At 42.7% G+C, this 24,998-nt stretch overlaps 1 protein-coding gene and 1 pseudogene across 5 annotated transcripts in view; both read left to right on the top strand.

The window, feature by feature from the left end:
• The window catches only part of RALGAPA1 (Ral GTPase activating protein catalytic subunit alpha 1), a 269,942-nt gene that overhangs the window by 28,870 nt on the left and 216,074 nt on the right, over positions 1-24,998 (top strand). The window lies entirely within an intron of this gene.
• On the top strand, positions 21,407-22,560 carry LOC136335060 (coiled-coil domain-containing protein 86 pseudogene; annotated as a pseudogene).

The raw sequence follows: 24,998 nt of genomic DNA, 5'->3' as shown, positions 1-24,998 counted from the left end.
TTGCTTTGAATCTGTAGATCTAATTTAGAGAAGATCAACATCTGTAGAATATCTATTCTTTCTATCCCAAGGAGTCTTTATTTATTTATTTATGCTTTCCTTAATGTTTATAAATTAAAATTTTATGTTTTTCTCTTAGAAAGATTTTCACATCTTCGTAGTCAAGATCAGTTACATTAAAAAAGGATCACTTTTGTTTCCTACAAAAGGAATATATGTGACTATTTCTTAAATGGTGATTTAGGGCTGTTGCTAGGTAGCTCAGTTGGTTAGAACAGTGGTCGGCAAACTCATTAGTCAACAGAGCCAAATAACAACAGTACGACAATTGAAATTTCTTTTGAGAGCCAAATTTTTTAAGCTTAAACTATATAGGTAGGTACATTGTTATTAACTTAATTAGGGTACTCCTAAGCTGGCCTTTGCGCCTGCACGTGGTATTTTGTGGAAGAGCCATACTCAAGGGGCAAAAGAGCCGCATGTGGCTCGTGAACCGTGGTTTGCCGACCACTGAGTTAGAACATCATTGCGATATGCCAAGGTGCTGCAGGTTCGATCCCTGGTCAAGAATCAAATGAGCTGTTGTCTGGCTAGGGCAAGCTGATATATTTTAAATATTAGAATAGGAAAGGCCAATCTTAGAACTCACAACAAAGTTAGAAATTATTGCTGCAGTGATTGATAAACTCGCCTATATAAATATTTTAAGTTTCTAATAGTACAACTCACACATTGCTGGTGGAATGTAAATTAGAGGGCAGTGTGACTAAGTATCAAAATTTAAAATGTATATATATGCACACCTTTAGACACCACTATTTCCATTTCTTAGCATTCTGAGGATGTAAGTGGATAAGTATAGGATTTGTGCACTGTTTAGAATAGTGAAAAATTTGAACCAACTTAAATACTCATTAGTTGAGGATTCATTTCAGAATTTAAATGCCTTTTTACAGTTGATTATTATTCTCAGCAATCATTAACGTTCTATTAATTATAGAATAAATAGGTTGACATTTTCACATGAACACAAAGGAGCATTTCAGTTATAGTTTTCATCTTTAAGAAGTTTTTAAGGAGCCTGACCAGGCGGGTGGCACAGTGAATAAAGCCTCAGACTTGGAAACGGAGGACCCAGTTTCAAAACCCTGAGGTTGCTGGATTGAGTGCAGGCTCATCTGGTTTGAGCAAGGCTCAGCAGCTTGAGCCCAAGGTCACTGGCTTGAGCAAGGGGTCACCCGCTCTGCTGTCACCCTCCAGTCAAGGCACATATGAAAAAGCAATCAGTGAACAACTAAGGTGCCACAATGAAGAATTGATGCTTCTCATCTCTCTCCCTTCCTTCCTCTCTGTCCCTATCTGTCCCTCTCTCTGTCACAAAAAAAAGAAGTTTTTAAGGAGTGAATTTTTTTATAGAAGCAGCTGTCATATATTGATAATAATAGCTAATATTTTTTACCACTTTTATGTAGGTGGCCCTGGACCAAGTGTTTTACGTATGTTACCTAACTTAATCCTTGCAACAGCCCAGTGTGGTAAATAGTAACTAAGAAATTACCAAGGAAATTTGAGTGTTAAATAGCTAGTAAGTAGGAAGAATAGTGGAAAGAGTATCTGGGTACTGATCTCAGCTGTATTATTTATTTAACACTTTTATAGATAATTTACCTGTCTATAAGATTAAACTAATTGTACTTCATATGTTGTTGGAAGATTACATGAAAAAATGTATTTGAAGCACAGAATTTATGGAAGAATTTAAAACATTTGAATTTTAATTGGGACCTTAATGGTGATAAAATCGAATCAGAGCTGTTATGACCTATTCAAAGTCAAGTAAAAAATGTATTCTTTTTCTTTTAATGTATTAGGATGTCACTGGTTAACAAAATTATACAGGTTGCAGGTGTACAATTCCAAAACACATCATCTGTACATTGTATTTTGTGTTCACCACCCCAAGTCACCTCTCTGTCCCTCATATGTTATCACTCCTATTACCTTCTCCACACCTCTCCTCCCCTGCCATCACCATACTGTTGTCCCTGTCCATTAATTTTTTCTTTTTTGCTCAAACTCTTGACCCACCTTCACCCAGCCCCTTCCCCCAGACAAATGTCTGCCTGTTCTCTATGAGCCTGTTTCTGTTTTGCTTGTTAGTTCATTTTGTTCATTAGATTGCACATATGAATGAAATTATGATACTTGTCTTTCTTTCTCTGCCTGGCTTATTTCACTTAGCATAATAATCTCCAGGTCTATCTAAATTGTCACAAAAAGTAAGAATTCCTTCTTTTTCACTGCTGAGTATTATTCCATTGTGTAAATGTACCATGGTTTTTGTTGTTTTTTTGTTTTTGTTTTTGTTTTGAGAGAGAGAGGAAGAGACATTGATCTGTTACTATATGTGCCCTGACCAGGAATCAAACTGGCAACCTCTGCATTGGGCAGTACTTTAACCAACTGACCTATCTGGCCAGAGAAATCACAACTTTTTTATCCACTTATCTACTGATGGACACTTGGGCTGCTTCCAGATCTTGGCTATTGTAAATAACATTGCAATGAACATAGGGATGTGTATATTCTTTCAAATTAATATTACAGGTTTCTTCAGATAAATTTCCAGAAGTGGAATCACTGAGTCATAAGGCAGTTTCATTTTAAATTGTTTTGAGGAAAATCCACACCATTTTTGCAACAATGGCTTCATAAAATCTGCATTCCCACAAACAGTGCACAAGGGTTCCCTTTTCTCCACAGCCTTGCTAACACTCTGTTGATTTATTGGTGATAGCCAGTCTGACAGGTGTGAGGTGGTATTTCATTGTAGTTTTAATTTGCGTTTCTTTAATTAGTGATATTGAGCATCTTTTCATATGTCTGTTGGCCATCTGCATATCCTCTTGGAAGAAATCTCTATTCAGGTCCTTTGCTCATTTTGTGTGTGTGTGTGTGTGTGTAACAGAGACAGAGAGAGGGACATAGGGACAGACAGACTGGAAGGGAGAGAGATGAGAAGCATCAACTTATAGCTGCGGCACCTTAGTTCATTGATTGCTTTCTCATATGTGCCTTGGGCTTAAACTGATGAGCCTTGCTCAAACCAGATGAGCCTGCACTCAAGCCAGCGACCTCAGAGTTTCGAACCTGGGTCCTCCACGTCCCAGTCCGACGCTCTATCCACTGTGCCACTGCCTGGTCAGGCCCTTTGCTCATTTTTTTAATTGGATTTTTTGTTTGTTTGTTTTTGGTGTTGAGTTATAGAAGTCCTTTATAGACTTTTGGATAATAACTCCTTCTCAGATGTATTGGTGAGTATGTTCTACCATTCAGTGGGTTTTCTTTTAATTTTGTTGGTGGTTTCCTTTACTATGCAAAAACATTTTAGCTGGATGTAGCCCTGTTTGTTTGTATTTTTTCTTTTGTTTCCTTTGTCTGAGGATATATATAAGAAAAAAAATATCTACAAGAAATATGAGATGTTACTGCCTATGTTTTTTTCTAGGATATTTATGGTTTCAAGTCATTTAAAATTTTAATGCATTTTGAGTTTATTGTTGTGTACAGTGTAAGAAGGTGGCCTAGTTTCACTTTTGTTTTTTTGCATGTATCTTTCCAATATCCCCAACAGCTTTTATTGAATAAACTATATTTACTCATTTGTTTGCCTCCTTTGTCAAATATTAATTGACTATAAAGGTTTGCATTTACTTCTGGCCTCTTTTGTGTTACATCAATCTGTATGTATGTTTTTATGCCAGTACTATGCTATTTTATTACTGCGGGTTTATAGTATAGTTTGAGATCAAGTAGTGTGATTCCTCCAACTTTGTTCTTTTTCTCAAGATTGCTATTGCTATTTAGGGTCTTCTGTGGTTACGTATACATTTTCCCCCCTAAAATTTATTGATTGATTCTAGAAAGAAAGAGGAAGGGGGTGAGAGGAAGCATTCATTTTGTTGTTCCACTTAGTTGTGTGTTCATTGGTTACTTTTCATATGTGCCCTGACTGGGGTTTGAACCTACAACCTCGGTGTTTGGGAGCAATGCTCCAACAAACTAGACTAGTCGGCCAGGGTGTAAATATTTGAAATATTTCTTTTAGTTCTGTGAAATACGCCTTTGGCTTCATGATAGGAATTTTGTTGAATCTATGGAGGGCTTTGAGTAGTGTATACATTAATGATGCTAATTCTTCTGTTCATGAACATGGTATGTGCTTTCATTTATTTGTTTCTTCAGTTTTTTTCTTCAGTATTTTATAATATTCTGTCAACAGGTCTTTCACATTCTTTGTTACATTTTTAATTTTTTAATTTTATTTTATTGATTTCAGCAGGAGAGAAAAGAGAGAGAGAGGAACATCAAGCTGTTCCTGTATGTGCCCTGACCAGGGATTGAACCGACAACCTCTGAGCTTTGGGATGATGCTCCAATCAACCAAGCTATCTGGCCAGGGCCATCCTTTGTTATATTTATTCCTAGGTATTTTATTATTTTTGTAGTTACTGTGAATGAGATTGTTTACATAGATTCCCTTTTTTAATAGGTCATTATTGGTGTGTAAAAATGCAGCTGAGCCCTGGCCAGGTAGCTTGCTTAGTTTGAGTGTCATTCTGATATGCCAAAGTTGTGGGTTTGATCCTCAGTGAGGGCACATATAAGAATTAACCAATGGCCCTGGCCGAGTAGCTCGTTTGGTGGGAGTGTTGTCTTGATATGCCAGGTTTGCAAGTTTCTCTGGTCAGAGAACAAAGGAGGAGCAACTAATGAATGCCTGCATACGTGGAATAAGAAATTGATGCTTCTCTCTTGCATTCATGCTCTCTCTCTTTTTTTTCCATAAAATCAGTAAGTAATGAATAAATAAATGCTGATTTCTGGGTATTTATTTTGTATCCTGCCACTTTACTGAATTTATTGATCTGTTCTAGTAGTTTTGTGATTGAATTTTTAGGGTTCTATGTATACAGTATCATGTCATCTGCAAATAATGACAGTTTTACTTTTTTATTTTTTCTTAATATTTTTTTTCCTGCATTTTTTCCGAAGTTAGAAGTGGGGATACAGTCAAACATACTCCTGCATGCACCCGACCAGGATCCACCCGGCATGCCCACCAGGGGGTGATGCTCCGCCCAGAAGGGGCATTGCTCTATTGCAGCCAGAGCCATTCTAGTGTCTGAGGTGGAGGCCATGGAGCCATCCTCTGCGCCCGGGCCAACTTTGCTCCAATGGAGCCTTGGCTGCAGGAGGGGAAGAGAGAGATGGAGAGGAAGGAGATAGGGAAGGATGAAGAAGCAGATGGTTGCTTCTTCTGTGTGCCCTGGCTGGAAATCGAACCCAGGACTTCCACATGCCAGGCCAACACTCTACTGCTGAGCCAACCGGCCAGGGCTACTTTTTTCTTTCCAATCTACATGTCTTGGTCTGATTGTTGTGGCTAGTACTTCCAGTAATATATTGTATAAGAGTTGTGAATACATTCTATAAAAGTTGTAAAAGCAGAAGTTCCTGTCTTGTTCCTGATCTTAAGGGAAACGCTTGTAGTTTTTGCCCATTGAATATGATGTTGGCTGTGGGTTTGCCATAGGTAGCCTTTATTACATTGAGGTGTAATGCCTCTTTTACCACTTTACTGAGAGTTTTGTTTTTGTAATCATAAATGGGTACTGTATTTTTTTTTTTTTTTTTTTTCTGAAGCTGGAAACGGGGAGAGACAGTCAGACAGACTCCCGCATGCGCCCGACTGGGATCCACCCGGCTCGTGGGCGACGCTCTGTCCACCAGGGGGCGATGCTCTGCCCCTCCGGGGCATCGCTCTGCCGCGACCAGAGCCACTCTAGCGCCTGGGGCAGAGGCCAAGGAGCCATCCCCAGCACCCGGGCCATCTTTGCTCCAATGGAGCCTTGGCTGCGGTAGGGGAAGAGAGAGAGAGAGGAAGGAGAGGGGTGGAGAAGCAAATGGGCGCTTCTCCTATGTGCCCTGGCCGGGAATCGAACCCGGGTCCCCCGCACGCCAGGCCGACGCTCTACCGCTGAGCCAACCGGCCAGGGCCGGTACTGGATTTTATCAAATGCTTTTTCTACATCTATTGATATGATCATATTGTTTTATCTTTCATTTTGTTTATGTGATGTATCACGTTTATTGATTTGCAGATACTGTATTAACCTTGCATCCCCAGATTAAATCCCACTTAATCACTGCATATGATTTTTTTTACTATATTGCTGGATCTGGCTTGTTAATATTTTGTTGAGGATCTAGTATCAGGGATATTGGTCGTGTCTTCATCTGGTTTTGGAATTAGGATAATGCTGGCCTCATAAGATGAACTTGAGAATCTTCCCTACTCAAATTTTTTGGAATAGTTTGAGAAGGGTAGGTGTTATTTCTTTTTTGAATGTTTCTTTTGTGATTTTATTTATTTGGTTCCTTCCTCTTTTTTCTTTTTCCTTTTTTTGGGAGTCTGGTTAAATGTTTGTCAGTCTTGTTTATCTTTTCAAAGAACTAGCTTTTGGTTTCACTGGTCATTTGTCATATGTATTTTTTTTTAAAGATTTTATTTATTGATTTTAGAGAGAGTAGAGAGGGAGAAAAGGAGGTATGGAAGCATCAGCTCTCTTCTTGTATGTGCCTTAACCCAGCAAGCTTGGTGCTTCCAGCCAGCGACCTCAGCATTTTAGGTCAATGCTTTATCCTCTCTGCCACCTCAAGTCAGGTCATTTGTTATTTTTTTAGACATTTAATTTATTTTTGCTCTGATCTTGATTGTTTTCTTCCTTCTGCTCACTTTGGGTTTTGTTTTTGTTCAGTAAAAATTTATTCTGAAGAAATAAATTGAGTATAAACCCTTGACTGATTTTCTTGATGATCAGATTCTGTACTTTTTTTTTTTTTATAAGGTAAATTTTTTTTTTTAATTTTTATTTTATTTATTCATTTTAGAGAGGAGAGAGAGAGAGAGAGAGAGAGAGACAGGGGGGAGGAGCTGGAAGCATCAACTCCCATATGTGCCTTGACCAGGCAAGCCCAGGGTTTTGAACCGGCGACCTCAGCATTTCCAGGTCGACGCTCTATCGACCACTGCGCCACCACAGGTCAGGCCAGATTCTGTACTTTATTCTCATTCTTTAACTATATTTTTTTAAAAGGTAAAATTAGAGAAAAAATAATTTAGAAGTTACATTTTAGGAAAACAAAGGAGAATTGAATGAATGAAATGAAATAAAATTTATTATTGGTATTTTAAATAATAACAAAGAGATCCTTTAATCATGTCACTTAGCAACATTACACTTTCCCTCCCACCCAAAACTAAAGTAAAAAGCTGGTGAAAAGAGTGCTTCCTCAGCATATGTGTGCTTTCCTATACCAACAAGCTATTTTCTGACTCCAGCAGGGTGTCTAAGATTTTAATTCAAGTCTGACACTCTCTCCCAGGAGATAAAATCAGAATCCACAGGTAACCAGCTCAGTCCCTCAGCGGTGCCTTCCACTTCAGATACCAGTTGCAATCCCAGGTTGTTTCCTTTGCTTCTGACTGACCTGCTACAAATGAGAGACTCCAGCAAGCCCCTCCTTGATTAATTTGTTAGAATGTCTTACAGAACTCAGGAAAACCTATTTTTTAAAATTTATTCATTTTTAGAAAGGAGAGAGAGAGGGGGAGAGAGAGAGAGGAGAGAGAGAAAAGGCGGAGGAGCAAGAAGCATCAACTCCCGAATGTGCCTTGACCAGGCAAGCCCAGGGTTTCGAACCGGCGACCTCAGCATTTCCAGGTCGATGCTTTATCCACTGCGCCACCACAGGTCAGGCAGGAAAACCTATTTACTCACCAGATTGCCAATTTATTACAAAGGTACAAACCAACAGTGAATGAAGGTACTTCTGTGGTGTATTTTGGTGCCTGCTTGGTATGGTGACACACAGAAGTGGTCTGGTTCCCCAATGTGGAAGCTGTCTAAAATTAGGGCAGAGGAACTATCCTTTTGGTTTTAATGAAGGCTTCAATATATTGTGATTGACCAAATCATTGGCCACTGGTGATTAAACTCAATCACTAGCCTCTTCATGTCCCCTGAGTTGGGGCATGGAACTGAAAGTTCTAGCCCTCTGTAATCATAAGGTTGACTGCATTGGCAGCCAGCTTCCTGGTGCTTATTAACATAACAAAAACCCTTAATATATTCAACACTTAGGAAATTTCAAGGGTTTTAGGAGTTCTATGCGAGAAATGAGGACAGAGAGCAAATATATATATATATCTTGTTGACTGAGCATAAATTAATTAGGAGGAATCAGTAAAATTAATTGACAAAGTTTTTATTCGAGAATCTTAACATTTGCAAATTGTTAAACACTACCAGGTAACATTCAGAGTTGCAAAGAAACCAGAAAAGTTGAGAGTTCTAATAACCAAAAGTACTGTCTCTTTAAGAAGCATCCAAACCTGTAAGGATTTTTATGAGTTTATTTGAGCCAAACTGACTACAATTGCCATAAAGCAAAATGTCAGTGGATTGAGAAAAGCTCCAGGAAAGGGCAGATTTGCATTAGACTAAAAGTAAAAGATATAAGAAGGTTACATGAAATCCATTGGTGGTAGATTAGGGAGGCAGGAAAAAGCAAAGTGGGGGAATCTCTGGGATTGGATAAAAAGTAAAAGAAATATGCCTGGCCGGGGGAGGGGGTGCAGTGAATATAGCGTCAGCCAGGGATGCTGAGGTCCCAGGTTTGAAACCCAAGGTCCCCAGCTTGAACGCAGGGCTGCCAGCTTGAGTGTGGGGTCACCGGCTTGAGCGTGGGATCATAGATATGATTCCCATGGTCTCTGGCTTGAGCCCAAAGGTCACTGGCTTGAAATCCAAGGTCACTGGCTTGGCTGGAGCTCCCGGTTAAGGCACATATGAGAAGCAATCAGTCAACAACTATAGTGCCACAACTACGAGTTGATGCTTCTCATCTCTTGTCCTTCCTCTCTCTCTCTCTTTCTCTTTCTCGCTAAAAAATAAAATAAAATAAAGTAAAAGGTATAGACACATACTCCTTTTATATTTTTGGGTATATGATAGTTAACAGTTATCAATAAACATGATAACAGTAACAATGGTGAGGGGTTCTGTGGTCTCCTGCTCTGGTGAGAGATTATGCCATGAGGGTCTGGAAAAAGAAAGTTACCCTGACATTCAAAAGGTGTGTTATCTTAGATGCAAAAGACTATAGACAGGCTCAATTAAGGTAAAGAGTGACCTTTGTCAAGAAACATACTGGCCTAGAACTTGACTACCTGCCACGACTAGCTTTTAGGAAATTTTAATTTCAGACCATCTTATGTGGATACTTTCAGTCTCTTAAGTTTGTAAGGCCTGCTATGTAGGTCTCCCCTGTGCTGTTGAATTTAGTATGTGGCCCCTTTTTCTTCCACAGTACATTCTTGAGAAAAATCAGTCCTGCATTTTTAGCCACTGGATTGGTCCAAGATGGTAATGTTGTAGATGTCTGAAGGCTGAGCGTCAGCCTCAGGTGCTAAGGATAGCTTGGTTGATTCAAACATCAACCCTAGATGGGGGTTGCTAGGTAGATCCCAGTTGAAGCACATGCAAGTATCTCTCCTCCTCTTATTTGGAAAAAAGAAAAAAGGAAACCGATAACCTTTGCTTTTTCAGATGGTTCTTTAACCAACCAAGCTATCTAGCTAGCCAGGGCCATTGGTTGATTCTTTTATGTGCTATGACTGGATATCAACCCACAACTTTGGCATATCTGTACGACACTCCAACCAATTTACCTGGCCACTTCCATATTTACTTGGTGTGGGGCAAAGCAATGTATTTCAAGTATGAAACAAGTGAGTTAGGTTTGCTTGCTTGTATTTTGCCTAATTGGTGCTTGGCGTGGGACAGCCTCGTGTGTGCGGTCTGTGGAAGGCTGCTGTGCTTGCCCGCAGGGCGGCAGATTGCAAATTGTGGATTGCCTTCCTGCTTGGGAAGGACCTTGTTAGCTATTGTTTGCCGGAGAAGGTTTTTTTCCCCCCAGCCTGTTTACCTGGAGAGTCCAGAGAGAGAGAGGGAGTGCTGAGGGACTTGGGAACCCTGAGATTTCAGCCTGGCCTGTTTGGCTGGGGAGTGCTGAGTCTGGTGGAGGCCTGTGAGTCCAGTGAGTCCAGAGAGAGAAAGGGAATCAGTCTTCCCTGCCTGTTTGCTCATCTGCCCTTACGAGACTCTAATAAATGGAATGGCTTTCTATTTTCTGGCTCCAGTGTTCCTTTACCATCTACCTGAATCCAATGAGAGCCTGCATGGCCACAGCAGTGGCCACCGGCCTTACACCTGGCCAGTTCCTTTGGTTTATTCCTGTCTGTGCAGCCAAAGCTTGAACCCACAGCCTTGGCAAATCCAGACGATGCCCTAACCAGCTGAGCTACCTGGCCAGGGCTTTCCTCAGTTCTTGAACATTCTTTCTTGAGTTCTTCTGAGGGTTATCTATAGAATTTATATATTTCTTCAGACATTGACACATACCTGAAAAGTTCAAAAATTTAAGTCCTCAGGCTAAAGTAGAATAAAATCTATTATTCATGATGTTTCAGCTGATTTACATAATTTTGTTAGCTTGGCTATGGTGGCTTTATTTTGTTTCTTCACTCTTAATCACAATAACACAGCTAGTAAGTGGAATGTTCGTGTTACTAGAAATTTGTTGCCAGTATTCAAATTCTTTTAAATCAGTAGCTTCAAGGTTCCCAGTCATCCTTCCTGTTCCATCAGTTGTCTTTAGAGGCTTCTAGAGGCAAGTTGGTTATTACTATAAGCCACTTCTTGTAAACCTGACATAACTTATAAACGCTTTAAAAAATATCCATCTGTACTTCCATTTATTTCTTTAAAAATCTGAAAATGATGGATCATAGCAGTCATTTTATAACTATGTAGAAAAAAATAAGTAACTGTATAGAGCACTTGGCTAAGTTTTGGACAATTGCTAAGGAGTAAAGGAGTTGATGGAATGATAAAAGAATTATGTCAAATATGAAACATGTTATTAGTATAAAAGAGAAGGATTGGATCTAACCATGTTTGCAGATAGGTTCATGGGGCAGGAATTGTTTCATCTTCCTCTCTAGGATTTGTTGTTGTTGTTTCTGCTGTTTCTGTTTGCTTTTGTAGCTTGTATTTTTTTTAAAATGACTTTCTTGAACTCACTCTGTGGAATCTGTCTTTTCTCCTACGTGACCACTGAATTATTTATATTACTTGTCTAATTTAATGGTCACCTAATGATTGGACAGAGACTTTCTTAAAAGGAAATTTTTGTGTGTGTGTGTGAAAGAGAGAGAGAGGGACAGACAGGGACAGACAAATAGGATGGGAGAGAGATGAGAAGCATCAACTCATAGCTGCAACACTTTAGTTGTTCATTGATTGCTTTCTCAAATGTATCTTGACTGGGGGGCTCTAGCTGAACCAGTGACCCCCTACTTAAGCCAGTGACCCCATACTCAAGCTGGTGACCTCGGGACTTTGAACCTGGGACCTCAGCGTCCCAGATCGACACTATCCACTGTACCACCATGCAGTTATAGGCAGGGCTGGAAGTCTTGTACAAGGCTCCTGGTCTTTGCCAAAGGGCTCTGTGTATATTAGGACATTGTTGCTTGTGCAAAATGGGTTCTTCCATGGAATCACAAGAAAAGCATTAGGATTGAGCAATTGTGGGAAGGTTTATTGGAGCAAAACAAAGAACTGCCTGCAGGTGTCCAGTGTCTCATCCACAACCACATGGCTCAGTTCCATCCTGCTGTAGAAGAATTCTAGCCCCTGGGGCCACATAAGCCCTTACCGGTGCCTATCAGGCCCAGCGGGATCAGGACCTAGAGATGCAGAACTTCTCTCTGTCTCATTTCTTCATCTGCACATCCACTGCCAAGACTGCACTTGGGCCACAATTGGTGCTGACTTGGGCCTGTGCTAATGTGGCTGCTAAGCCCACACAGCTCCTATGGAGAGAGTGTGCACATGAAAGAGCAATTGAACGACCTTGGGCCTTTGTTAAGCTCTATGTTATCTTAGGCTTTCTTTCAAACTAACCAATTTCTTTCCTGGCTCTTTGCTTCTGCTGGGCCCTCCCTGTGTGCTATTTTCGTTTCTACTACCAACTTGGCCAGCAAAGGAATTTCCCCTTTACTGGTTCTTTCTTCCCTGTAATCTGTGGAAACTGATGGATTGTTCTTTGAGTAGATTGGAGAGTTTACCAGCTTGGGGATTAAGTCCCTTTGTTGGACAATGTGGCTGTATCCTTGGGTTTCTGATGCTGTAACTTCTAGATTTAATCAAGTTTAGGCTTAGCCAGTTTTGTTCTCTTCTCCTTTGTTCATATCTAACTAGCTTACTGCCTACTGTAATATCATCAGTGTTCAATTAGTTTACAATTCTGTCTTTGCTTTCACATTTTTCTTTTTTTCCCCATCGATAGAAAAAAAAAGGGAGAGGAGAGAGATGGGGTGGGGGGCAGGGGGAGGGAGACACAGAGAAACATCAACTCATTCCACTTAATTGTTTCATTTAGCTGTGTACTCACCGATTGCTTCTTATATGTGCCCGGTCATGACCCGGTAGCTAAACCGCAACCTCCGTGAGCCAGGATGACACTCCATCCATGGAGCCACCTGGCAAGAGCCACATCTCTCTTATGTAGAGCCCCAAGGTCAGCTAGTGGTGAAAGCTTAGCTCCATCTCCAGTCTTTCCTGTGTGTGCTTGCAGCCCTACACATACTTACGGCCTCATATATTTTCATTAGTATGTCTGAGCTTGTCGAAGTTCCCTATGGATAGCTCATTCCCAGCTTTTCCTTTTAAGGTTTTTGCTTAGCTTGTTGTTTACCTCCTCAGTGATTGCTGCCTTAGGTTGCTGTGATGTTAAACAATTGCTACTGTTTTCTAAATGTTCCCAGGGAAAAAGTTGTTGGACTGTGTGAGCTCTGAGTTAAGTAAAGACAAGCTTTGCAAGTGAATTTTCTCAGGAGCAGATAGATAAGTTAAATAATGACAGTTCTCTTAGAATGAAGCTTTCAAGAGTCTCATTCCAGTTCTGACTACTCCAGTGACTGATAGTGATTGTGATTGTGAGCTGTTGGTTTTCAAAGCTACTGTGGAGATGGGGGTGGGGGGTGGGAGTTGTAAGTTTGAAATGCCACAGAGCTCATTGTTTCTATTGAGATTCGTCCATTTTTTTTTAATAAAAGTTCTTGATTGTTACAAACTTTGGTTACCCAAAGTATTTCCTCATGTATAAAATGCTCCCATTTATAAGACGCATCTTAATTTTGAAAAAAATGTATTACATAAAATTATTGAACTCAAGTTTTATTCATCATAAAATTCATACAACTCTGTATCACTGTCAAAATTCCCATCCATTAGCTTGTCCTCATCTGTGTCTGATGGTGAATCACTGTTGTCATATATTGCCTCGCCCTCAGTTCTATCTATGGCATTTGAAATGCCACAACTACTATATGGACACACCCAGTTTTTAGACTACAAATTTTTCTAAATAAGGTGTGTCTTAATGCATGAGGAAACATGGTAATTTCCAGACTTCTGAAAAATTTTACTTTTACTGGTTTTGTGGGGTTTTTTTTTAGTGGTTTCTATGGAGGAGAAGATTTTTGAAGTTCTTTATTCCATCAAACTTTATGATATTATATTACAGGGGATCCTTGGGTCACGATAGTCTTGACATATGATGTTTCGAGTATACAACCCTCCCATAAAAACTTTAAAAACTTGAGACATGAGTGTTTTGGCTTACACCATTAGCATCGTACTTATGGACTACATGGGCAAACTAGTTTGGTTGCACGTGGTGGAAGAATATGCAGTAACGTGGCATGTGAGAGTGAAGGAGTTGGCATCCCCCAGTATGTTTACCTACCCCAGGGGTTGGAAACCTATGGCTCATGAGCCAGATGTGGCTCTTTTGATGGCTGCATCTGGCTCGCAGACAAATCTTTACTAAAAGAAGTAATAACTTTAAAAATATAAAACATTCTCATGTATTACAATCAATTCATTTCCTACTGCTTATGTTCATGGTTGCGGGTGGCTGGAGCCAATCACAGCCGTCCTCTGGGACAACAAATTTTTATTGGATAATGCGTAAGGTACACAGGTCATTGCGAGGTCAGGAAGTAAACTTCTCTCCTTTTAATCAAGTAGTCAGCTAGCTAATTGCAGAAACCCTTTTGATGAAGAAGATGGCTAAAAGAAAAAAAGATGAGTATCATACTTTTTAGCAGGAATGGACAGAGGAATTCGCCTTTGTGGAGAGAGCAGGTTCTGCAGTGTGTCTAATATGCAATGATAAAATTGCATCGATGAAACGGTCAAATATAAAGCGGCACTTCGACATATGCCATACTACATTTGCATCGCAATATCCAGCGGGGGACAGCAGGAAAGCATGTCAGAGCTACTATGCAGAGTGCAAGCTAGTCAGAAGCAACTCTGTGTTTGGATCCAACAAGGTGACTGGAATTCAGCTAGCTTTGTTTGTGCTTTAGCAATTGTAAGAAACAGAAAACCATTCACAGATGGGGAGTATGCCAAAACATTCATGATAGATGTTGCCAATGAACTTTTTGATGACTTTTCGGATAAAGACAAGATAATCAAATGAATAAAAGACATGCCTCTGTTGGCAAGAACTGTTCACAATCATACCATCATGATGGCAAACCAAATTGAGGCAACACAAGTGAAGGACATAAATGCAGCACCATTCTTTTCTCTCACTTTGGATGAGTCAACGGACGTAAGCCATTTATCCCAGTTCAGCATGATTGCAAGGTATGCTGTCGGTGACATTCTACATGAGGAAAGTCTTGTGTTTTGCCTGTGAAAGAGACAACAAGAGGGGAGGATTTATTCAAGTCTTTCACTGAGTTCACTAAAGAAAAAAATCTACTGATGGATAAACTTATTTCATTGTGTACTGATGGTGCTCCGTGCATGGTGGGGAAAAACAGAGGATTTGTAGGGCTTCTTCGTGAACATGAAGAGACCCATCCTAAGTTTTCACTGCATCCTACATCAGGAGGCGCTTTGTGCTCAGATGTGTGGTGAGCAGCTTGGTGAGGTGATGTCGCTGGTCATTTGGGTGGTCAACCTTATTATTGCCTGAGCTTTAAATGATCGCCAGTTTAAAACACTGCTGGATGAGGTTGGGAATAATTATCTTGGTCTGCTTCTGCATAGAATGTGCGTTGGTTGTCAAGAGGGAAGGTGCTTAGCTGTCGGGAGCCGATCAACAACTGCTGGCTGACAAGGTCACAGCAGAAGAAGACCCACAACTGCTGGCTGACAAGGTCACAGCAGGAGAAGACCCACAACTGCTGGCTGACAAGGTCACAGCAGAAGAAGATCAAAAACTGCTGATTGACAAAGTCACAGAAGAGAAGACCAATGGCTGTGAGTTGACGAAGTCACCCAAAGGAGAGACACAATGATACTTCCCCCTTTGACTTTTTGAATTAATCTGGCCTTATATCCCCCCTTTTCTGGGTGTGTGCTATTATTTATGGCACAGGGATAATAGTACCGTGCTTTCCCTGTAGATTCGTAGTGATTTCTTTGGAAATGAGACAGAGGGTGTGAGTTCCACAGAAAAGCCTGTAAGCCCCTTGAACTGGGCTCATAAACATAAGAGGCTGGCTATGATATCCCTCGTAAAGGGTTAAGTTTGTAGGAGAATTCCTTCTCAATCATGTTAGAAAGAATAGATTGTGACTTGTGAATGGGTAGGAGGCAGTGGCTGTGCACAGAGCACCTTTCGGCCTTCACTTAATTCAACATTTTCCTCCCTAGCCTTTTCATGTGATAGAGTAAAGAAACATTCCTTTCTTCTTGCTTATTTGATCTGCAGATAGTGGTACACTCTGAGAAGAATAGAGTCAGAACTTAACTAGTGTTTAAATATAATAAATAAGTAATACTTGACTAGACAATAGTATCTTAGGTAAGGTATAGTAGAATGGCCCATTGTGTGGCCTAGGATGAGAGTGTAGTCGGCAAGAAAAGAATGTTTTACTAAGAGAATTGTCTTTTGACTAAAGGCAATTGCTAGGCTTTCTCAATGAGATGTTCTCATGAGATTTATATGCTTTCCAAGATTTTTTTATAATGAGAGGAATGTAGGGGAATCCATAGAAGTAATAACAGTTAATGTCTTCTGAAATTATGTTGCTACTAGGCTATCTTGCAAGTGCACTCTGTATATCTTCGGGTGAAAGCTACTCTTAATGTTATGTCAATTTCTTTATAGGCAAGCCTTTTAGAATCTTGTGAGAAAAAGTAGGACACTGCATAAACTCAAAGCCATTTACCTGAGCAAGCGGTGGTCCATTGTTAGTCCTTAATGATTTTGTCTGCTAATCTCTCTCTGCCCCTTAACTCACAACAGCAGTAAAGTTAGTTAACTATTAGTACTAATACTTTAAAAGTTTTTACCGATGTTGTTATCGCTATTCAAGTTATTTTGTATTTTGAATGATTTGCTACCTGGTTTGTGATTTATAGATATAAATTAACTGTTATCTGAAAACATGTAAACATAGTGAAACAAAAGCAATAATTAACACCATGTAATTGTAACTCAGTGTGTGTATAAAAAGGGACCTATACTAGCATTTGAAGAGAGATGCCTGGCAGTAAATGCTAACCAGAGAATAAAGAGAAAGAAAAGAATTCGGCTCTCTCACTCTATTTCACCGACGCCGTCTCCTCCTGTGGGACCCCTGGATTCCCCCCCCCGGGGCTGGACCCCGGCACTTAGCCGTTTCGTGGCTTGTCTGAGCGAAATCCAGACTTCTCTTGAAATGAAAAACGTTGAGCATCCTGAGTTAGCTAACACTGAGTGGCTCCTGAAGTCTTCTGTCTCGTGGACATGACTGAACATCTGAACCAACTCAATGTGAAAATGCAAGGCATTGGAAATACAGTCTTATCCCTTCAACAAGCAGTTTGCATTTGAAAACAAGCTGGAACTCTTCATCACTGACTTGAAACAGGTCGTTTACTACACTTTGAAAAACTGAGAGAATTTAAAGATGCATACACAGCTAGTGACCCTGCTCAACATCTTGATCTCCAGCAGCTAGCGGTCTTCACATCTAATCTCCTGCAGTCATTCAAAGCGCACTTTGGAGAATTTCGTGAGCGCACTTGTCTTTTTAAGTTCATCACCCATCCACACAAATGTGCAGTGGACAGACCTGACCTGAGTTACATCCCCGGTGTCTTCGTCAGAAATTTTGAGCTACAACCTGGTGACCTGAAGGCCTCAGACATGTGGATAAGTAAGTTAAAATCACTGAATGAAGATTTGGAAAGACTTTCAAAACAGCAAGCAGAGTTGGCAAGCAAACAAACACAAGTGGGGAGAAATGAAAAAACTTGAACCCACGGACCAGCTGATTGTCAAAACTTGGAACGAGCTTCCTGTCAGATACCACACACTGCAGTATGTGAGTATTGCTGTACTGACAATGTTTGTCTCTACGTATGCATGTGAGCAGTCTTTCTCACATATAAAGAACGTTAATACCAACCTACGATCATGTTTAATGGATGGAAGTCTCAACGCCTGCATGAAGCTTAACCTCACCACATATCAACCAGACTACAAAGCCATCAGCAAAACCATGCAGCAGCAGAAGTCACATTAATGGTAAGAAGTACTTTATTCATCATTGGTTAGCAACAGCATAACTATGTTATTAAAGAGAATTCAGAGACTTATTGTACTTTAAAAGTGTTGGTCTTACATAAAATGCACACATTTACTTGTATTTAGTGTTACAAATATTGTATGGCTCTCACGGAATTACATTTTAAAATATGTGGTGTTTATGGTGCTCTCAGCTCAAAAGGTTTCCAACCCCTGACCTACACCATTTTGGACTGTTAAAACCACAAGTGTTCTGTTTGTGTTAGGCTAGGGTGTGTTTCAACTACACCAAAATTTGGGTTACATACTGTTGTAGGAATAGAGCTGTGTCATAAACCAAGGACCCCCTGTTCTAACTTCTAATCTGCCTTTTAAACTATAAATAACACTTATTGCTTTTCATCATCTTGAATATTTCATGCCAGTCCCTTCTGACCTGAAATGTTTCTATTGTGAATCACCTGACAGTCTTATGGGAGCTCCCTTGCAGGAAACTAACTGTATTTCTCTTGCTGATTTTTAGATACTCTTTTGATCTTTAACCTTTGGCATTTTAATTATGATGTGTCTTTGAGTGGGCCTCTTTGCGTCCATCTTGTTTGGGACTCTCCACTTCCTGGATTATGTCTTTTTTCTTCATGAAGTTAGGTAGGTTTTTAGTCATTAATTCTTCAAATATGTTTTTGATCCCTTGCTCTCTCCTTTTTCTGGTACTTCAATGATGTGATGTTGTTACACTTCATGTTGTTCCAAAGATCCGTTAAACTCTTCTTGTTTTTTCTTCCTTGTGCTGTGATTAGGTGTTTTTTCTACCTTGTCTTCCAAATTGCTGTTTCTGTCCTCTTCTTCATCCAAACTGTTTATGCCTTTCAATGTATATTCTTTTATTTTAATGTTTATTTTTATTGATTTTAGAGAGAGAGATGGGAACACTGATCTGTTCTTGTATGTGCCCTGATCAGGGATCAAACTGACAATCTCTGTGCTTCTGGATGATGCTTTAACCAACCAAGCTATCTGGCTACAACCTCCACTGTGTTCTTGATGTCAAATATTGTAGTCTTCATTTCTGTCTATTCCCTTTTCATGGTTTCTATGTCCTTTTTCATGCTGTTGAGTATCCTTATATCCACTACTTTGAACTCTGTACCTGAGAAATTGCCTTCCTCCATTTCTTGTAGCTCTTTTTCTGGAGAGTTCTACTGTTTTTTCATTTGGGGTCTGTTTTTACTCCCAATTCTAGCTTCCTTTTTGTGTTTGTTTCTATGAATTAGGTGGATATGGTATGATTCCCAGTCTTCATGGTGTGGCATTATTTAGTAGGTGTCCTGTGGTATCCAGTGTTGTAGTCTCCTTGATCACCTGAGCTGTGTACTTTAGGAGTATCCTTTGTATTGGTTATGTGGGCCCTTCTGTTGTAATTGAATCTTGATTGCTATTGGCCCGTGTATAGGATCGACTCTGAGGTTCACTGACTTTGAGGCTCAGGCTCAACCATGGTACGTAAGCTCCTGTGCAGGTGTGCTGCTGACCACAGCGAGCAGAATTGGCCTCAGCAATATTTGGTACCTGCCAAGATTTCCCTTCCAGTATGCTGCTTGTGAAGCTTATTGGATCCTGCTCTGATGTCTGAAACTGGCTACTAGGTTATGTTGTTTCTAGACCACTTGGTAGGGACTCTGGTGCCTGTGACTGGCCCTTGGTTACCTGTCTGGGGCTACAGTCTATCCACAGTTTATGGCTGCCTCTGCTGGCTTGGATGCACACAAGAAGGGCCAAGCTGCACACCAAGGCCAGTGTTTACCAGCACTGGGCTCGAGCATGTCAGCAAAAGTCACCCCACGATCTACCTTTGCCTTTCTTTTTTAAATAATTATTTAAACAAACCCTTGTGTGAAGGGCTGACTTTCAATAGATCGCAGTGAGGGAGCTGCTCTGCTACGTATGAAACCCCGACCCAGAAGCAGGTCGTCTACGAATGGTTTAGCACCAGGTTCCCCACGAATGTGCGTTGCGTGACGGGCGAGGGGGCGGCCCCCTTTCCGGCTGCGCCCCATTTCCCAGGACGAGGGGCTCTCCGCACTGGACCCCGGTCCCGATGTGCAGAGGGGCACGCCGCACCACGCGAGGGCGCTCCCGGCGGCACTGCCGTATTGTTCCGCCAGGGCGGGATTCTGACTTAGAGGCGTTCAGTCATAATCCCACAGATGGTAGCTTCGCCCCATTGGCTCCTCAGCCAAGCACATACACCAAATGTCTGAACCTGTGGTTCCTCTTGTACTGAGCAGGATTACCATGGCAACAACACATCATCAGTAGGATAACACTAACCTGTCTCACGATGGTCTAAACCCAACTCACGTTCCCTATTAGTGGGTGAACAATCCAACGCTTGATGAATTCTGCTTCACAATGATAGGAAGAGCCAACATCGAAGGATCAAAAAGCAACGTCGCTATGAATGCTCGGCCGCCACAAGCCAGTTATCCCTGTGGTAACTTTTCTGACACCTCCTGCTTAAAACCCAAAAGGTCAGAAGGATCGTGAGGCCCCGCTTTCACGGTCTGTCTGAAAATCAAGATCAAGCGAGCTTTTGCCCTTCTGCTCCACGGGAGGTTTCTGTCCTCCCTGAGCTCGCCTTAGGACACCTGCATTACCATTTGACAGGTGTACCGCCCAGTCAAACTTCCCACCTGGCACTGTCCCTGGAGCGGGTTGCGATGCGCTTGGCCAGAAGGGAGAGCCCCTCGGCCCCCCCCGCCCCCCCCCGCCCCCCCCGCTGAAACACCTTTGCTTTTCTTTGCTCACTGGCTGCCTGTTAGGCTTAGTTACTGGAAGAGCCTCTGGCTGTACTACTCAGGTAGGCATAAACTCCAAAAAGTGGGGTGAGATTGAGTCCAGAGATTGGTGCTTTTGCTTTCCCCCAGGCTGATACCATTTGGATGGGAGTACTCCATCTAAGTAGATGGTTTCTGTAGTATGGGGAATGACTCAGCACAGGGATCCTGATAACTGTCCCTTCAGCTTACTCCTCTGAGCCACAATCCTCAGACTCTCCTTGCACAACTCCAGTCTGCTCGTGCCTCCCTCCGCCTGAGCCTAGGATGAATGGCTGCCAAGAAATTTTGTGTGTTGGCTCTTTATGAGGGTGCCTGTGTCTCTAGTGGATTCTGTCTCTCCCTGACACACAGAAGCCCTGCTGCTTTTCACAGGCCGATGTTATGTGGGCACCTCTTCTAACTGTGGTACTCTGGGCCCAGCTTGGGGTTAGAACTCAGGCTTCTTAGGAGAAACCCCTTACAGCTCAGATATCCTTTTGATACCTCAGCCGCACTTATGGGAGTGGGGCCAGCCCTTTTTGCATCCCTGGCCTTCCTGCTAGTTTCTGTGTGGCTTGGTTATAAGACTTTTCTTCAGCTAGTCTTCAGTTGGTTATTCAGGATAATTGTCCTATAATCTAGTTGTAATTTCATTTTGGTGCTGGGAGCAGCTTCCACCTGTCCTTCTGCCATCTTGAATGTAGATCTTTCCCAGTTACTTTGCTCATCTTTGCTCTTTGCTTCTTGCTTTTCTTGTGAGTTTCTTTCCTTAAGGAAATAAATTTTTGAGTGAAGGTTGTTGAGTGTTAAATTCCTAAGTTTGGATAGGACAGCGCCGGCGGTCCCAGGGACTGCACGTGGGCTCGGATTTGGGAAATTTCCAGGCTAGGCCATGGATACACCAACGAGAAGCAGCCGGAGGCTGAAAGGCCTTCGGCCCGAGTCTCCCAAGAGCCCCACCGCAGTTTTGCGGGCGAGACGAGCCCTTGTGGAGTTTGAATCGAACCCAGAAAATACGAGGGAGCCCGGGTCTCCTCAGCGTGTACGGCAGCCCGGCCTCGAGTCCCCCCGAAGTCAACCGGAGACATGCCCGGGATCACCCAGTCCACGGCCGGGGACAGGACCGGGGTCACCCCGAAAGGAGCCGGAGCCGGACCCAGGGTCCCGCCAGGATCAGCAATATCCAGGCCCGCAGTCTCCCCGAAGACAGCCAGAGTCAAGCCCTGGGTCCCCCCGACGTCAGCCAAAGCCAAGTGGGGAGTCACCAAAGTTCTTCCAGAGCCAAGAAAAACTGGACAAGGAGTTGGCCCAGAGTAAGGAGCTGGCCCGGGGGTCCCTCCGACATCAGCTGCAGCCGGACCCAGGATCACCAGAGCCTTACCCCGGCCAGCAGGCGCCAGGTCAGGAGCCCTCGGCCCCACAACAGGAGCTGACACCCCAGTCGCCTGGCTCGCCCCGGGGTCAGCACGAGCCGAGCAAGCCCCCTCCAGCCGGGGAGCCAGGGAGAGACGACCTCTGGCCAAAGAAGCGAAAGGGACCGTCAGTCCAGGCCCCAATGCCCATGAAGTTGAAGAAGGAGGTGGAGGTTCCTGTCATCCCGAAGGGAAAGCCCAAATCGGGGCGGGTGTGGAAAGACCGTTCCAAGAAGAGGTTCTCCCAAATGGTTCAGGACAAGCCCCTGCGCACATCCTGGCAGCGGAAGATGAAGGAACGGGAGGAGAGGAAGCTGGCCAAGGACTTTGCCCGACACCTGGAGGAGGAGAAGGAGAGGCGCCGGCAGGAGAAGCAGCAGCGCCGAGCTGAGAACCTGAAACGCCGCCTGGAGAATGAGCGCAGGGCAGAGATAGTCCAAGTGATCCGAAACCCCGCCAGGCTCAAGCGGGCGAAGAAGAAGCAGCTGCGCTCCATCGAGAAGCGGGATACGCTGGCCCTGCTGCAGAAGCAGCCACCCCAGCGACAGGCGGCCCAGGTCTGAGCTCAGGACAGCCCGGAGGCCTCCTGCCACCAGCGGCACAGCACTTCTCCAGCCACTGGTCACACAGCTCCGCTGGACTCTGCACTCCACTCTGCCTCCAAAACAGGGTCCCCACTCCAGGGGGGCTCTGAGCCTTTGAGGGCTCCTGGGCAGGTCTCGGTGAGACAGAGGCCCAGAGGGAGCCTGGGACCTGGCAGAGATGAGCGCCTGGGGCAGCAAAGGAGGTTCAGCTCCCTCCTCTCTGCTTCCCCTCCTTCTCCAAGTGCCTTCACCCAAGGAGAGGAAACTCCGGTTCCTCAGGGAACTGATAACTGAGGGTGACTTCCTCAAATGTGTATGTTTGTCTCCAGGTCCTGGGCCCAGCCCAGGCCGGGCCAGGAGGCGGTAGTCAGGAATCCAGCTCCCCCATGCCTTCCCAGAGGCTGCTTTGGGCACCTCTGTACCCGTGACCCCCACTGAATCCAGCCCCACCCACTTTCCACACTGAAAGGTGAAAATGGGAGGTTGCAAGAAGCAGGGTCCCTTTGTAGCCCCCTATTTCCTGTGCAGAACCCCCAAATATCAGACTCCTCATGCCCATCCGATCTGCAACAAAAATATTTATTGAGGACCTGCCGTGCAGGGGCACAGTTCTAGGTACCTGGCAGCACAGGCAGGAGTTCCTGCCCTCAGTCTTTCATTCCCACGGAGAAAACATAATAATAAAATACATTGTGTGTCAAAAAAAAAAAAAAAAAAAAAAAAAAAAAATTCCTAAGTTTGTTAGAAATGCCTTGGTTTCATTTTGTGTTTGTTATTGAATGGTAGTTTATCTGAGTATAGAATCTTAGATTGAGATCCTGGCTGGTTGGCTCAGTCTCTGGCCCAGAGTACAGACATCCCAGGTTCAATCCCAGACCAGGGCACACATGAGAAGTGACCATGTGCTTGTCTTTCCCTCCTTGTCCCTCTTCTCTCCCCCTCCCCGTTTCACAGCCAGTGGCTCACTTGATTCAAGTGTCAATCCTGGGAGCTGAGGATAGTTCGGTTGGTCCTACTGTTGGCCTCAGGTGCTGAGGATAGCCCCAGACAGGAGTTGCCACGTAGATCCTGGTTGGGGCACATGCGGGAGTCTGTCTGTCTATTGCTCTTTTTCTCACTTATAAATAAATAGCCTATCATTTTTTTCTCGCATCTCATTGAATATTTTCATAACTTCAATTTCAAATTCTCTGTTGTTTAACTCCAGAGTTTCCATGTGATTGAGATTGCTTTCTGGAGATACTTCCTTTTCTTTCTGAACCACATCTCTTTCTTGTGTACTCATGGCATTCGTTTTCTTCATCCTTGGTGGCATTTGAGAGTGGGGCATTCTTAGGAAATCTAACAAAAAACATCTAAAAGTAAAAAATACAATAAAAAGTAAAAAAATTTGAAAATAATGAAAATAAAAGAAAAATCATAAAACAAAGTAAAAACAAAAAAAAATATGACACCCACAAAATTAAGATAAAATAGAAAAATTAAAATGAAATTCAAAAGAAAAAGAGAAGAAATTTCAGATTTGAGAGATTTCTCTGTCTTATTCCAGTAAGGGGCATTGTATTTTAAGTTTTAGCTCTGTGAGATTCCTGGGCTGACCTCTGCTGAGATGTTGCTGTAGCAGTAATGGAGGTGGGGCTGCAGGTGTGATAGTAGGTGAGGCATGTTGTGAGACCTTTACAACTTTAGTATTGGCATCTCAGGCTTCCAGGAGCTCCTCCTCATATTTCAACAGACCAGGGTACCAGACACAGAACACCTCTGTTCTACATGGAAGAGAGTGGCTCTGGAGAAATAGCTGTGGGTTATGCCTCTGCCTTTCTCAGTACCTGCAAGATGAAGGAGGCAGGATCTGGGAGGCTGGGAGGCTGTAATTTGTTTTTTTCTGTCTACGCTGAGTGTGGGCTGCCAGCAGACCATGAGAACACTAGCCATGACTCTTTGTTCTGCTACCTCTTTGTTTTAGTATCTCCCTCATTGCCCCTCAGTCTTACTGCTCTTCCCAGTAGAAGGAGACCCAGTCACTCCAGGCTTCTCTCCAGAGCCCTGGCAGACAACAGCGCAGACAGTGCGGATTTCTCTCCTCTCCAGAGCCGATCACAAGTACTTCTTATCTTCCTCTACCTTCTCAACCTTTCCCACCCTTAGTCCCATTCCACGCACAGATCTTTCAGGCAAGCTTGTGAGCGCAGCTGGGGTTGCTTAGCCGCATTGTAGCTGTTCATTTGTTGAAATTTCAAGGGAAGAGATCAAGGGTATTTCTCACTCACGCTGCCATTACTCTGACTTGATCTTGAGAAAAAAGTTCTAAGTGGTGATTCTTTTGTTGTTGTTGTTAACAGATGAGCTACAAGAATGATGACATTGAAAATTTTTTTAATTTTTGGTCTGCCAGCCTGGGTTATGGGATAACTTTTATTGGAAAGTACTTAATTTCAAATTTAAAGTCA

The sequence above is a fragment of the Saccopteryx bilineata genome, chromosome 4 (assembly GCF_036850765.1).
Source record: "Saccopteryx bilineata isolate mSacBil1 chromosome 4, mSacBil1_pri_phased_curated, whole genome shotgun sequence".
In the NCBI taxonomy this organism is placed as follows: domain Eukaryota; kingdom Metazoa; phylum Chordata; class Mammalia; order Chiroptera; family Emballonuridae; genus Saccopteryx; species Saccopteryx bilineata.
Note: the sequence above shows the minus strand (reverse complement) of the source record. Positions and strands in the feature narration are given on the sequence as shown.